Genomic DNA, 13,414 nt, shown 5'->3' on the forward strand with positions numbered 1-13,414 from the left:
TGCCATTGATATGTAGGAGTCCTTTGCCATTATTACAAGTTGAAGACTCTAATAATAGAGCCATAGAATTCTCCTTCCTTCTCTGGATGATATTTTCTAATTTTGCCAGATCAAGATAGCCATAAAGTGTTGTCTGTTGATTGCAAGTTATATTTTTGCCTATTAACTATTCCTCGTTTTCTCAAGAGTCTCCTCTGTGACAATTTCCAGGCCGTTCTACATCCTGGGTGTTGTCAGTGACTTTTTTAGAATGAAATGGCCATAATTAAAAATAAATCTCTTGCTAGGACCAGTTACATAATGAAAATGAGGGACCTCTTCTTCAACATTTATTAAAAATTGCAGAACAATGACTATAGAACATTAAACCAAGCATGGAATCCCTTTAGGCAAAGGACTCTGTGCAACAGTACAGGTTGTATGCCTATGAATCTGGCCCAGCCTCAAGGTACAGGCCAACCACTACAAGGTGCTCTAGGACTTTTGCTACTGGTGTGTCAGTGGTCACTCCTCTATTATTGCAGCTCTGACTGCAGGAGCTTGTTATTTCCAGAGTGAGCAGTGACTGCAAATGTTCCTCCCCTGCAGAAACTCCATCTGGTCTCCCAACACACTAGGAAGAACTCAGCCTGCTTTGTGCATGCTCTTTCACCCTGGTCATACTACCCCCGTGCATCTCTGCTCCTCAAGCCTGGAGGTCTTTGATGTGAAATTTCATGCTCAATCTCATGGTAGCCAGACCCATGAGTTATGCGGTGCTCAGGGTTCTGGAGACTGCAGGGTTCATTACTCCTGGCTACTGGGTTCATTACAGAAATGCTTTGTTCAAATAATGAGTTGCTCATTAAAATGCTGTAAGTTGGTAAGATATTCTTAAAATAGATATTAAAAAAAATTTCAGTAAGCATTCAAAAACCCAATACTTCATGAAGACTACATATGATATTACTTAGAAAAAGTGCTGTGGAAGTCTAACTCACATTTAAATATACTATAATTATTTCATTCTAAAATAATGAAACCATTCAGTTCTTTATCTTAGAAGGACATCATAAGTCAGAAAATCGCAATCCTTTTAAAAAACAAAAACAATCTAAACTGTAAATTCTTTAAAACAGAGGCCAGTTAAAATTTTAGATTAAATATTCACTGAATGTCAAAATGCAGTTTAGGGACCAATGACAACTCTATTCTTAAAAGACACCATTGTAGGAAATCTCCCTTACATCTATTAAGATAATAAGTAGAAATAAATATCAGCATATGAAATGTAATGTCATAAATGTATTGGCACTCTTCTTAAATGGACTATTTTAAGTTAAGCAAATCTCCATCTAATGTAAAACTCTATCCTTGGATCTGCAATTTTTTTCCTTCTTTCCTCACTGCCATTTAAACGTTGATTTTTCTCAAATTGACTTACTTAATTAAAAGAAAATTTCTTCTTCCAAATGGCACTGCATTCTAAAATAAGTCTCTCTTGTGGCTTATGTCGATGTGTACCATCACACTGTGAGGCTTGCTGGGAGAAGCTGAGACTGCTAGTTCTGTGTTGCCCCAGTGTTTTGACATACAGAAAGTGCTGGACAAATGTTTATTCAATAACTGAATGGTTCACTTCACCTGGGCCTCCAGGAATGAAGGTTCTCCTTGCTGGGAAACTATCATTCATTTCCTTGGAGTAAGAAAAGTAATTATCCATTGTGGTTTAGGAATGCCTTCCCAACTAGCTAAACCTGAGTGGTGGGGCTCTCAGAAATTTCTCTCCCTTAAGATCCTTTTACATAGTAACACACTTAATAGAATGGGTGCCAGGTCATTCAGGCAGGTCTAGGCAGAAGTAGTGGGTTATATTCGTCTTGGGGTCTTTGTTTGTTTGCACTGCTGTGTAACAACATAGCTGAGACTGGGTAACTTATATAGAATAGAAATGTCCTCATGGTTCTGAAGGCTGGGAGGCCCAAGACCAAGGAACTGGCAGATTTAGTGTCTGGCAAGGACCAATCTCTCTGCTTCAAAGAGGTGGTGCCTTGTTGCTGTGTCCTCAGGAGGTGACAAATGCTTTGTTCTCACATGGAGGAAGGCAGAAGGGCAGCAGGGAGGAAGGTAGCTCCCTCCAGCCCTTTCATAAGGTCACTAATCCCACTCATGAGGGCAGAGACTTAATCACCTCTTAAAGGTACCACTTCTTGGTACTATCACACTGGCCATTAAGCTTCAACATATGAATTTTGGGGAGACACATTGAGTCCATAGCAGGATTCATCTCTCTGGATTTGAACACTGTTCTCTCTTCTCAGTCTTACCATTTCTTTGTCTGCTGTTTAGCTAACCTAAGATGAGCCCTTGAAAATTCTACCTTGAGATGGAGAAAGAAGGCATTTCTATGTAGGGCTTTCCATCAATAGCCTCTTGTTGGCATCATGAAGGTGGAAGTTTCCCTACTTTGTGATACCATCTCCTACACTGTTACATAATCGACAAGAATATTTGCCGCCAATTTGAGGTTAATGCAATTCTGCATTGACTATGAAAAAACTGAAAAAAAAATTTGTAAAGACAGGAATGATACTAATTCCCAGGCCAGATATGTACAATACTAAGTGACTACACAGAAGCCTAGGGAGAATTCTAAATTCTATTGTGCATGTTCAGGGATTTGGGAGCTTCTTAATGATAAGACAGTACAGCCCTTTGTTGGCTTTCTTAATTTCTGAAATGCCTTCTCTCTTTTTTTTCTCTTGCCCTTTCCTCCCTTCCTCCCTTTCTTTCTTCTTTGTTCCCTTTCATTTCTTTTCCTCCTCCTTTTTTTTATTTTTTTATTTTTTGGAACGAAGTTTCACTCTTATTGCCCAGGCTGGAGCACAATGGCACGATCTCGGCTCGCTGCAACCTCTGCCTCCTGGGTTCAAGCAATTCTCCTGCCTCAGCCTCCTGAGTAGCTGGGATTACAGGCACCCAACACCACGCCTGGCTAATTTTTTTGTATATTTAGTAGAAACGGGGTTTCACCATGTTGACCAGGTTGGTCTTGAACTTCTGACCTCAGGTGATCCACCTGCCTCGGCCTCCCAAAGTGCTGCGATTACAGGTGTGAGCCACCACGCCCGGCATCTCTTCTTTTTAAATTGGAAGTCAGTAATGACTTCCAGGCTATCTGAATCAGAATCTCAGATCTCCCACTTACAAACTTTCTGATCTTGAAAATTTTGCTTAATCTCAAAATCCCGTATTCCTCATTTATTAAACAGAAGTGTTAATAGTATCTATCTCAGAGTTGTTGGCTCATAGTAAACCCCAAACACATGTTAGATGTTGTTTATGACTATTGCTAGTATATCAAGTAGTTACAGTCTCCCTAAAATACACAGAGCTAATTAACTATCTCAGAATTCTAAATCCAATTCCACAAATTCTATGTCTCCTCTATAGCGTACCACTTTCATTTGCTCTTAAATTGTATGATCTTTCTGAGGGTATACCACAGTAAAAAAAAAAAATTCATAAATTGGAAATAAGAGATTAGCTATTTTTGTGTATGTGGAGGGGTTTCACAGTTTACTTTCATGTAGAGAAGGAATTAAGGCCAAGAAAGCTCAGAGAATTTCTCCTTTGTAAGCATCCATCATTATTATCAATGGGAAAAGTGTGTTGGATCATAAAAGTTTTTTTTAGTAGTTTAATATCCATAAGGAGTCAGTAATACGTGTATGGTCAATCTTGTTTGTTGTTCTTTAACTTGCATCTGTTTGGGGTGAATGGATGCTGCTGATTATAAGAGGACATTATTTGAGAGAATAAATGATCCTTACAGGACCACACCCTGCAGGAGTATAAGGAGTTGCAGTAGCGGTATTACAGCAAAGAAGAAACAACAGAGAGGTAATTTCCTAAAATTGTGGGAAGTCTGAAAACTTTAAGTATGGTTTCTTTGTCCATAAATGAAACAGTATATTAAATCTGTGCAGGGAGTTTGCTAAATAAAAATGTGATGATTTTTTTTTTCTTGAGACAAGGTCTTACTCCATTGCTCAGCCTAGAGTGCAGTGGCGTGATCACAGCTCACTGCAGCCTTGACCTCCCCAGGCTTAGTTAATTCTCTTACCTCAGCCTCTGGAGTAGCTGGGCCTATACATGCACACCACCATGACTGGCTAATTTTTTTATTTTTGTGGAGATGGGGTCTCACCATGTTGCCCAAGCTGGTCTTGAACTCCTGGGCTCAAGCAATCCTCCCACTTCGGCCTCCCAAAGTGCTGGGGATACAGGCATGAGCCACAGCACCTGGCCATAAATTATGTAATGAATTTTTACGTAAGAGATTCTTTGGCTAGAATTCCTCCCTACCATCCCCCACCCCCAAATTAATCTTTGGGATAAATCCAGAAATTGGTATATGAGTCTGAGTAAATGGGAATAAAGGGGCTCTCCAGCTTCTCGCTTTTTTCTAAGTTTTCCTAACATTTTGGTTATTGGACCTTATGTATGACTTGCTGAGTTAAGAGCATGGAGTTAACTACCATTGAAAACATGAAGGAGTATGCTCAAGTCTGCATTGGCTGCTCATGGCAGTATGAGCATTGGGATACCAAGCAAAACACCTTGGCTTTCACTTAAATCAGTGCAACAAATGCCTCATGTGCAATCTCAAAAATATTTCATTCATGCTGTAATTTCCTTGTAGATCCCTTGAAATGGAACAAACCCCCCCACTCTCTCACTCTCATTCCAGCCCCCGCCCTCTTTACCTCTTTCACAGGAAGAACTCTGACAACTATTCTTATTGCCATTACTTTGAAAGAGCTTTGAACTAAAACAAAAAGGTTCCACCCATCAACAAACTTAAATAACAAACTCCAGAGTACATTATTTAACAGAGGTGATAAGATGGACTGGATATTTACCATGCCGACAGCATTCAAGAGTTTCTCTTCCCAAAGGAAGGAGAAAGAGAAGGACCATCTACAGGACTCTTTGTGATAGTTGGCATATACAGGAATTCATCCTTGTGCATGCAGAAGCTGATTTGAACATCTGAGTTTCTAAGAGTTTTGCATATAAAACATGAATATCAATGCCAACACTATACCAAGTCTAAAGAGATGAAAAGCATAAAACATCAAATGACTGGCCGGGCGCGGTGGCTCACGCCTGTAATCCCAGCACTTTGGGAGGCCGAGGCGGGCGGATCACAAGGTCAGGAAATCGAGACCATCCTGGCTAACACAATGAGACCCCGTCTCTACTAAAAATACAAAAAAATTAGCCGGCCCTGTAGTCCCAGCTACTCGGAAGACTGAGGCAGGAGAATGGCATGAACTAGGGAGGCAGAGCTTGCAGTGAGCAGAGATCGTGCCACTGACTCCAGCCTGGGCCACAGAGGGATACTCTATCTCAAAAAAAAAAAAAAACAAAAAAAAAACAAATGATTCCTGGCCACAGTTCTCTATTTTCTTAATAACTACTTAAAATAGTCTTGAAAATCAGCTATTTAGATTCTATGTGTTTGTTAGCCAGTCGGCTTTCTTTCTTAGCCTAAGAATGAGAAATTTGAAACTGGGAAACAGAGCTCTTTAGGTGGCAGAACACAGGGCTCTAGAGCCTGCCTGCCCAGGGTCATATCCCGGTTTCATATTAGCTGCATGGCCCTGTGTCAGCCTCAAAACCTCCTCAGCCTCAGTTGCCTCATCTATAAAATGGGAATAATATTATTGTCCTAATAGGAATGTTGGAAGGATTTTAAATGAGACACAGTGGTTAAAGGGCTTAGCATAGTGCCTGGCACGTTGTAAGCCCTGACTATGTATGCTGTGGTTATTATTATCTGTGTTACCATCACAGGGCTCAGTACTGATCTAGAAAGATGAAAAGATGAATGATGAGAGTGAGAGTTCACGACCAACCTCTGTCAGTAGCGCTGACAGTAATAACTGTGGTTCCTGCCAGTCCACGAGTTTTCTCCCATCATAGATCTCCCTTACCCTCCGTTCCCCAAGAAAAGTAAAATTGTCTTAAAAGTCTTTCTACAAAAGTTATTTAATATAAGGCCCTCCACAAGGTGAAAGTTCTTCTGGGTCCTGCTCCAAATTGACAGGACACTTGTTTTTAAAGTCCCATGTTTTAACAAACACCCGAACAAATGTCATCCTCCCACCTGTAAATACATGACTATACTAAAAGTTAGACAATTGAATTATGTGTCTAATTATTCCAAAAGAATATATTTTGCCAGTACAAAGTAATAACTGTATTAGACCTCAATATCACCGTGAAATTGGTTGTTATGAACACTTTTACAAGCAGCAGATAATAAACACATTTCTTTGCTTTCAAAGAATAAGTTGCTGTGCTGTAAATAAATCATTACATTACATCAAAGGTACTAAAATCAACAATCACCTGATCATCATTGGCAAGCCTTTTCTGAACTCCATTTTTTTCCTAATTAAATGAGAGAAGAGAGTAAAAGAAATCTTCGCAAAATATCCCACATACAATAGAGTTTCTAACTGTAGGGGGTAGAAAGATGCATCCATCTCCACTTACAGTATTAGAGAATGACTAAATTACTTGTCGCTCCCTTTCTGTACATACACTTATGAGTAATGATATAATTTTCTAAATCGCACAAAAATACGTAAACAGGATTCAATGGAGTTCTATGCCCCATTTTTATGAGAATTCATGTGGATGTTTATTTTATAGAATCTTATTAAGAGAATTTTTTAAAAAGCTGTCTTAGTTCTGTTCCAATTCAGGATACATATCTGTATTTACGTATTTTTAGCTTTGAACTATAGAATAGTCATGTTTTGCTGTGTTTTGGCACATATATTCAGAACCTAAGATCTTAAAAATTCAGTATTTCTTAGTATGCTCATAACTATCTCTTTTAAAATTAAGCTTTTATTCTAAGTCTGAATATTTGAGTCATTTAAAGCTCCCTTTTAAATGTTGAGTGACCATAAAACTAGCAATGTGAATTTTATTTAAATTGATTTTGTATCTTCATCACCACTCCTTAAAACAAATCTTATTACTAGAGATAATGTATGTGTCAAAAAAGAAGCCTCAAATGCACTTCCTGTGCACTTGACAGGGTGACAAAATATTTCTCCTATCCTTTCCTAATTGAGCTGCAGTACAAAGGAGGACATTATAATAATATTAATAATAGTTACATGGATATTTGTAGGTACTGTGTAACCCTTCAGTCCATTTTCCCAGACAATGGTGACTACAAAGAGGCTTCAAAATAGAACATCGCACAATATGAATGCCACTTTTTTCTATCTTACATTTTAAAAACATCATTGAAATCAGAAAGTTCATTTACAAAGGACTGGCAGTTGCAATCACAGCAATAATGTAGTGCTGAGAAAAAAAGGGTAATTGGTTTGGTAAAGATCGCTTTCCATTACACCATAAAGCACTACACAATAGGAAAGGTCGCCAATTAAGCAATCATGAATACCAAGTACTGAAGCTGATGAAAATAGGGCAGTGGTTTAAATAGATTTGCAAGCAATTTACCTTTTCACAATGTTGGCAATCTGATGCAATTTGCTTGCAATTTTGTCTGCTTTCAGTAGCACTCGAAGCTGACACTACACAGACCAAATGGCAAAGAGGCCCTGCATAGAAAATGTAAAACTATCTTGGCTGCATCAGGAAACCAGAATGGTGGTTCATCAGGAAAATTACAACAATTAACATAAGTGCTGCAAAAATCAACACTTTAAATGTCACACTCACTAGTCTGTCCAAAGACTGTAAAAGTACCATCCCCGTTGCTGGACTAACAGTAAATATGAAGCAATCACCACCAAACCTTGGGCCTGATGGCTTTACAATTGATGTGACATTCTCTGAGTGATAAAATAGCCTCTCATTTTACAAAAGTAAGTATTTTTCTTTTTTAGACTTAACCTGGATTATGTCAACACAAAATTTACGTTTAATTTTTTTCAACTTTTTCGACAAAGCTATTTCACACCAGTGTGGGTGTAGTTGGTCTTGACATTTAAAAAATAACTTTATATTCCAGAGAATTAGAGCCAAGTTGATAAAAAATAATCCCTCCTCAAATATTGATCTGGTGCTTTCAAATGTAAATCATGCTCCGGATTTATGTTGAAAGCTGTTATACAGTGTGAGGTACAGTGTGTCTGACCAGAGCCTATTTTATTATCTTAGAGAGGGCTCCAAAAAGGCATCTGTGGATATTCTCCTGAGGACTGGTTGGAATTACAGATGCCATCACATGTCTATATCAATGTATTCCCAGCTAAAAGTTAGACACCCTGAAAATAATTGATAACTTCTGCTTTGGTTCCCATGTTTGAAGAAGCTATAAATTTGTCAGGCCTTGAGGAGAATTGGCTTATACTGTAAACCTAATGATTTCTCAGTGAACTGGGAGGATCTTGGGGTGAGAGAACAAGAATAGAGTGTCAGAAAATCCAAGTTTAATTTTCATCTCTATATTGGCTGACTGAGAGAGTTATTTTAGGCCTGTATCTATGAGGGCCAGTCTTCCTGTTTTGAGGGAATTGACATCATTTTGGCTTAAGAACAAGGTTGGATATTAAAACCTAAAGTATAATAAAAAACAACAACAACAACAACAAAAAAACAAACAAACAAAAAATTTATAAAGAAAAAAAAAAAAGGTTGGATATTTATGCTTGTGAACGTCCTTGTCTTGCTTGAGTTCAGAAACCATGATTTCCATACCAGCAAAGAAAGAGCATCAGACATGCATGTATGGGAGATACTCATAGTAAAGAGGAAACAGTTTTATTATGAAGATTTTTATTAGTGAAAAGGCCTATTGTGAAAATAGCAACTCCATTTTGTAACAGCTTTTACTGTATCACAGGGCTCATCTTTGACTCCTTCTGGTCTACAGAAAATAATTTCTTAAAAGGGAATTCAGAGTTGACGTGTAGCATTCAGATTTGTCTGTAACAATGGGACCCAATGTATTGTGGTGACGCATGACTCTGGGATTCTTCTTGAGATACCCTCTCAAATTATTGCTAACATGGTGCTTCATTCTGTCAAGGGGTACTTCCCTCACATACTTTTCTCACTACTACTTTGTACCAAACAACGGTATCCACTCCGGGGAAGAGTTTTATCGGCTGCCTCTTCTCATGATCATCTTGAGGAACATCAGCAAGCAGTTCCCTACTGCTGGCGTCTCAGAGTGTCATCTAAATTATTCAATGAGGGTTATCCTTAAGCAATGAGGGCATTGTCCACGGGACTATGGCCCAATGTTGGCCATGTTGCCTCTTCAGAAACAAGTCCATTACTTGGCTGAAAGTAGAGGGGTTAGCCTCTGTGGGAGCAGCATAGTCCTTTTAGAAGGGTTTACATTTTCTGTAACGTGAAGCTTACAGAAGGATGTAATAATTATCTCTCTGGTTTTAGATGGCCTGTGTGCAAACATTTTCTGAAGAAATGCATGCATTTTCTAACTGTTCTCTGATAGACTCCAAGAACAAGTTGCTACATGAAGGGAGTGACCTTTTGTTGCCATCCACAACATGACAGGGATGCTTCCATGGAAGGATGGCATCAGTGGTCTTGAGAGTAAATTACAGGCTAGGAATAGCAATAAGAGATTTGCTATCTCACCAGTACCAAACACTCAAAAGTTTGCAAGATTGTTTCCAGAGAAACAAACATTGAGAATTAGCTCCCCACACCCCCGTGTGTGTATGTGTGTGTAAGTGTGTGTGTGTGTGTGTGTGTGTGTGACTCAGGATGTTTAAAGGAGTGGTACACAAGAGGATGGGCAGAAACCATAGTTAATTTTGATAAATATAATGACCTGAGGGATTTTCTTTTCTCAGCCTTTGATTGTTACCACCGAAAACAATTATTACTGGTTAATTTAGTTGCTGGCATAGTGCATAGTAAATATTTTTGTTGTATCACTCTTTATTAACTGCAGAAAAAGCCTTTCAAATTTATTTATTAAGTTAGTCAAAATGACACACAGCAACTGTATTAACCGTAAAGCATATAGTGTTAGAATCATCAAAAGTATTTCAAAGTCACTATTGTAGTCCTAATCCCTCACAGAGAAATTAGAATTTAATGGAATTAACACCTCAGAGACTTGGATTTTAAAGATAAAGTTTCCCAGAGAGGAGGATTCAGAGTCTTTACTAGTTTGGGTTGAACTACATATTTACATTAATTAGACTTGCCCCATCAAATATAATAACATAAGTAAAAGATGATGTAAATTCTTGTAAAACTACTCAGTTGCACTTGCTACCATCAAGCAGGCAAAATGCATAAAAATCATAGCACCCTTTCGGGAGCAATGCCATTTAGCCAAATAGAAGTTTTTTAGTCTTCAAAGTATTTTAAGAAGACAATGAAATAATGATATTTATTTAAAAATCATAAGCACTTAAAAATATAAAAAAAGTTTCTCAAATGGCAGTTGTGCAACCACTTTGGGGTAAAATATGGGTTGAATTTTGGCTCTGATATTTATTAGCTGTGTAGCCAAAGGCAAATCACGTAATCTGAGTCCAAATTTTGTCATCTGTAAAATGGAGATAATAAAATCTTACAGAAATGTTTGTGAGCAGTAAAAATATTGCATTAGAAGTAGCATATACTAGATGTTTAAATAAAAATCATTGGTTATTATGATTGTAGTTGTGTTTATTGTGAATGATGATGATGATCAGAAAATCTAACCTGGTAAGCATCCAAGATGGTCTATTTTTGTGTTGTTTTCTATGGATAAAAATGAAAAATAGCTACTCTATTCAAATGAGGAAATCTGTATTAAAACATTTGAAAATGTGCCATAAAATTCAGGAAACGTTTAATATTATCATCAAAAAGAAAAAAATCCCTCAAAAGGTATTTTTCAAGCCAGGATGAAATCACATTGCGATTCATTGTCTCTTGGTCAATTATTACAAAGTAGTTTTCAAGCTAGAATGAACAAAATTTGAAGGTTTTGCATGTGTTTAAAAAATGTAAATTGCTTAGTTTCTGTAACATCCACAAAATTAAGCAGAAAATTAAGAATGAAGAATTTTCTATATTCTTCATTCTTGATAAACCTAGGAACCAGTGTAGAAGACCATAGAAGATGTCGTAGAACTGCAGAGAGGGAAGTGGGGAGGAAGTCAGACTCACAGCCTAGACAGCTCCAGAGCATCTCTCAGCCGCCGAGCCGGGTTGCACAGCAAATGCAGATCCAGAAAAAGCTGGAGCCAATCCTAGACCAGCAGGATCCATGGTGTCCCTCAGGGATCATTCATCTGGTGAAATCAGACAATTCCGAATGCTTCAGGAACGCTTGCTGGCTCTGTGGAGAGGAGTTAGGCCATTCTTTAGTGGAATGCTGGTAAACATTGCCAAGAACACCTCATACCTGCAAGATACCTTACATCTGTCAACCAGCCTCTAGTGGCCCCTAACTAGCCTGTGGTGGCTGTCTCCGGGCAGCTGGAGATGGCCATGGGGCCCTGTAATTCACTAGAGCTTGGTCAAAATGGTCACATTCCCCTGGAGGCATATCACTATGTTTCAATAGCTCTGATCTGAGTCGAATTCTATTTACTCAACAAACATTTATTGAGCCCCTATTATGGACTATGCTTTATGGGGGATATATATATATATACACATAAAACCATTGTCTCTCTCTTCAAAGAGCTTACAGTCTAGTATAAAAGATAAGGGGTACCCTATAGCAAACAAATATTTAAATAAAAGTTTATAAAAGACAAGTACCATAAAAGAAATGAAAACACTGTGGTTGATAGAAGAGGTAGATAATGCATGTGAAACCATAGTACAGAATGCAATGGTTTTGATAAACTTTGCCCTTTCCTTTAAACCAAGTTGAGAGTGGTATGGAATATTTGATATTTGAGATCATACTTAAATATTTTATTCGGTAAGCTTTGGATAGATAGGGGAAGTACTTCGAGGTGAAAGGAAAAGCATAAGAAGGAAGGAAGAAACACAAGGAGAGAGGAAGGAACCTCGCCTAGGTTAGAAAGCTCAAGTCCAGTTTGGTTGGAGTGCTGTAACAAGAGCGTTCAGAATTCTAAATGCGAGCCTGCTTGAGTTTACCTAAAAATCCTGAATGCTCTGGGTAAATGAGTTTCCCTGTTTCTAACTTCATGCATCAAGCATTTCATAAAGCATGTCCTCAATTACTAAATTTTGCATACATTGTAATTATACCTCATGTATGCTTGGGAATAACAATCCTGTACTTGAATTATCTTGAAAGGATGATACAAAGTCAGAAAAAGGCTGATTTTTCATTCTTCCTTGGTCAAATCACACTCTAATAAAACCTAATGTTGTAATCTTATATATCCTTAATCTTTCAGGTTGAGTCTGAATTTGGCCCCAGGCCCTCTAGCTCTTTCATGAAAGGCTGTTACTGAACAAATGAAGATTTAACCAGCTCAAGCATCAAACCGCACATTCCAGTTTGTTAAAAAGGTAAACACTTCAAACAGGAAGTTATGATATGTACCCATCCACAGGTCAATGAAAGTTTTTATTTACATTGGAAAACCTTGTGTACACTGGACTAATAAACCCAATAAAATCAGATCTTTTGGTGTCAATTGCCTCCTGTAGCTGTCTATAGTCAGTTGTCTGGACACTGCAGAACACTAAGCTTCTTTTTCTTTTGAATACCTGATCTTACAGTAACATGCCATTCTACAGCACACTGCAACATTTTGAAATCACCTGAGTGCTATCCCTATTTAAAACAAATGAAACAAAGATCAATTCCTCAGAAGCTATAGATTACCCTTCAGTCACCGCAAGATGATGACTCCAGGATCCCAAGACTTTCAGAGAAAGATCTTGAGCCAAGATTAACAAATGTCATAGACCTAACAGATCTAACAGCTTTGCTGCTGTTGAACTACTTCATATATCGGTTCCCAAGTTTGGTGGGAATAAAAATATTGCACAGATGGGAGTATAACTGACCGTAGCCTGCTCCATTGTGTGTCCAACTATCTCTAATTACAGCAACCCATGAAAGGAAGAGATTTGAAAGGGCAGGTGACAGGAGAGGAGACGAACCTGTTTGACTTAAACAGCACAGGATCCCTCACCATCAGGCCTGATGTACATCAGCCTGACAGCTAATTAGGGTAGACATGAATTTTTCCAATGTAACAGATGTTCGCTAATCAGGCCAGATTTGGAGCCCTTGCGCCAGCAACATTTCATGCACAATTTAACTATCTAAAAGGAATAAACTACTTAATGCATTGTACTGAAGGCACAGCTGTTTCACAATCAGAAAATTTGCTGTCAAAGATGTTCTCTTTAAAACTGACATGTTTTTATATAACTCTGATGGGGTGTTTATAATGTATTAATAGTTGTC

At 38.1% G+C, this 13,414-nt stretch overlaps 1 long non-coding RNA gene across 1 annotated transcript in view; it reads right to left on the minus strand.

Moving 5' to 3' along the window:
- The window catches only part of LOC131384589 (uncharacterized), a 31,312-nt gene extending 20,028 nt beyond the window's left edge, over positions 1 to 11,284 (minus strand). The window contains exon 1 of the long non-coding RNA XR_009215593.1: positions 11,179 to 11,284. This is a non-coding gene — a long non-coding RNA (uncharacterized LOC131384589). The remainder of the gene's footprint in view (positions 1 to 11,178) is intronic.
- Positions 11,285 to 13,414: the final 2,130 nt, after the last annotated feature.

This window comes from Hylobates moloch, unplaced genomic scaffold (genome assembly GCF_009828535.3).
Source record: "Hylobates moloch isolate HMO894 unplaced genomic scaffold, HMol_V3 SCAFFOLD_1, whole genome shotgun sequence".
Lineage (NCBI taxonomy): Eukaryota > Metazoa > Chordata > Mammalia > Primates > Hylobatidae > Hylobates > Hylobates moloch.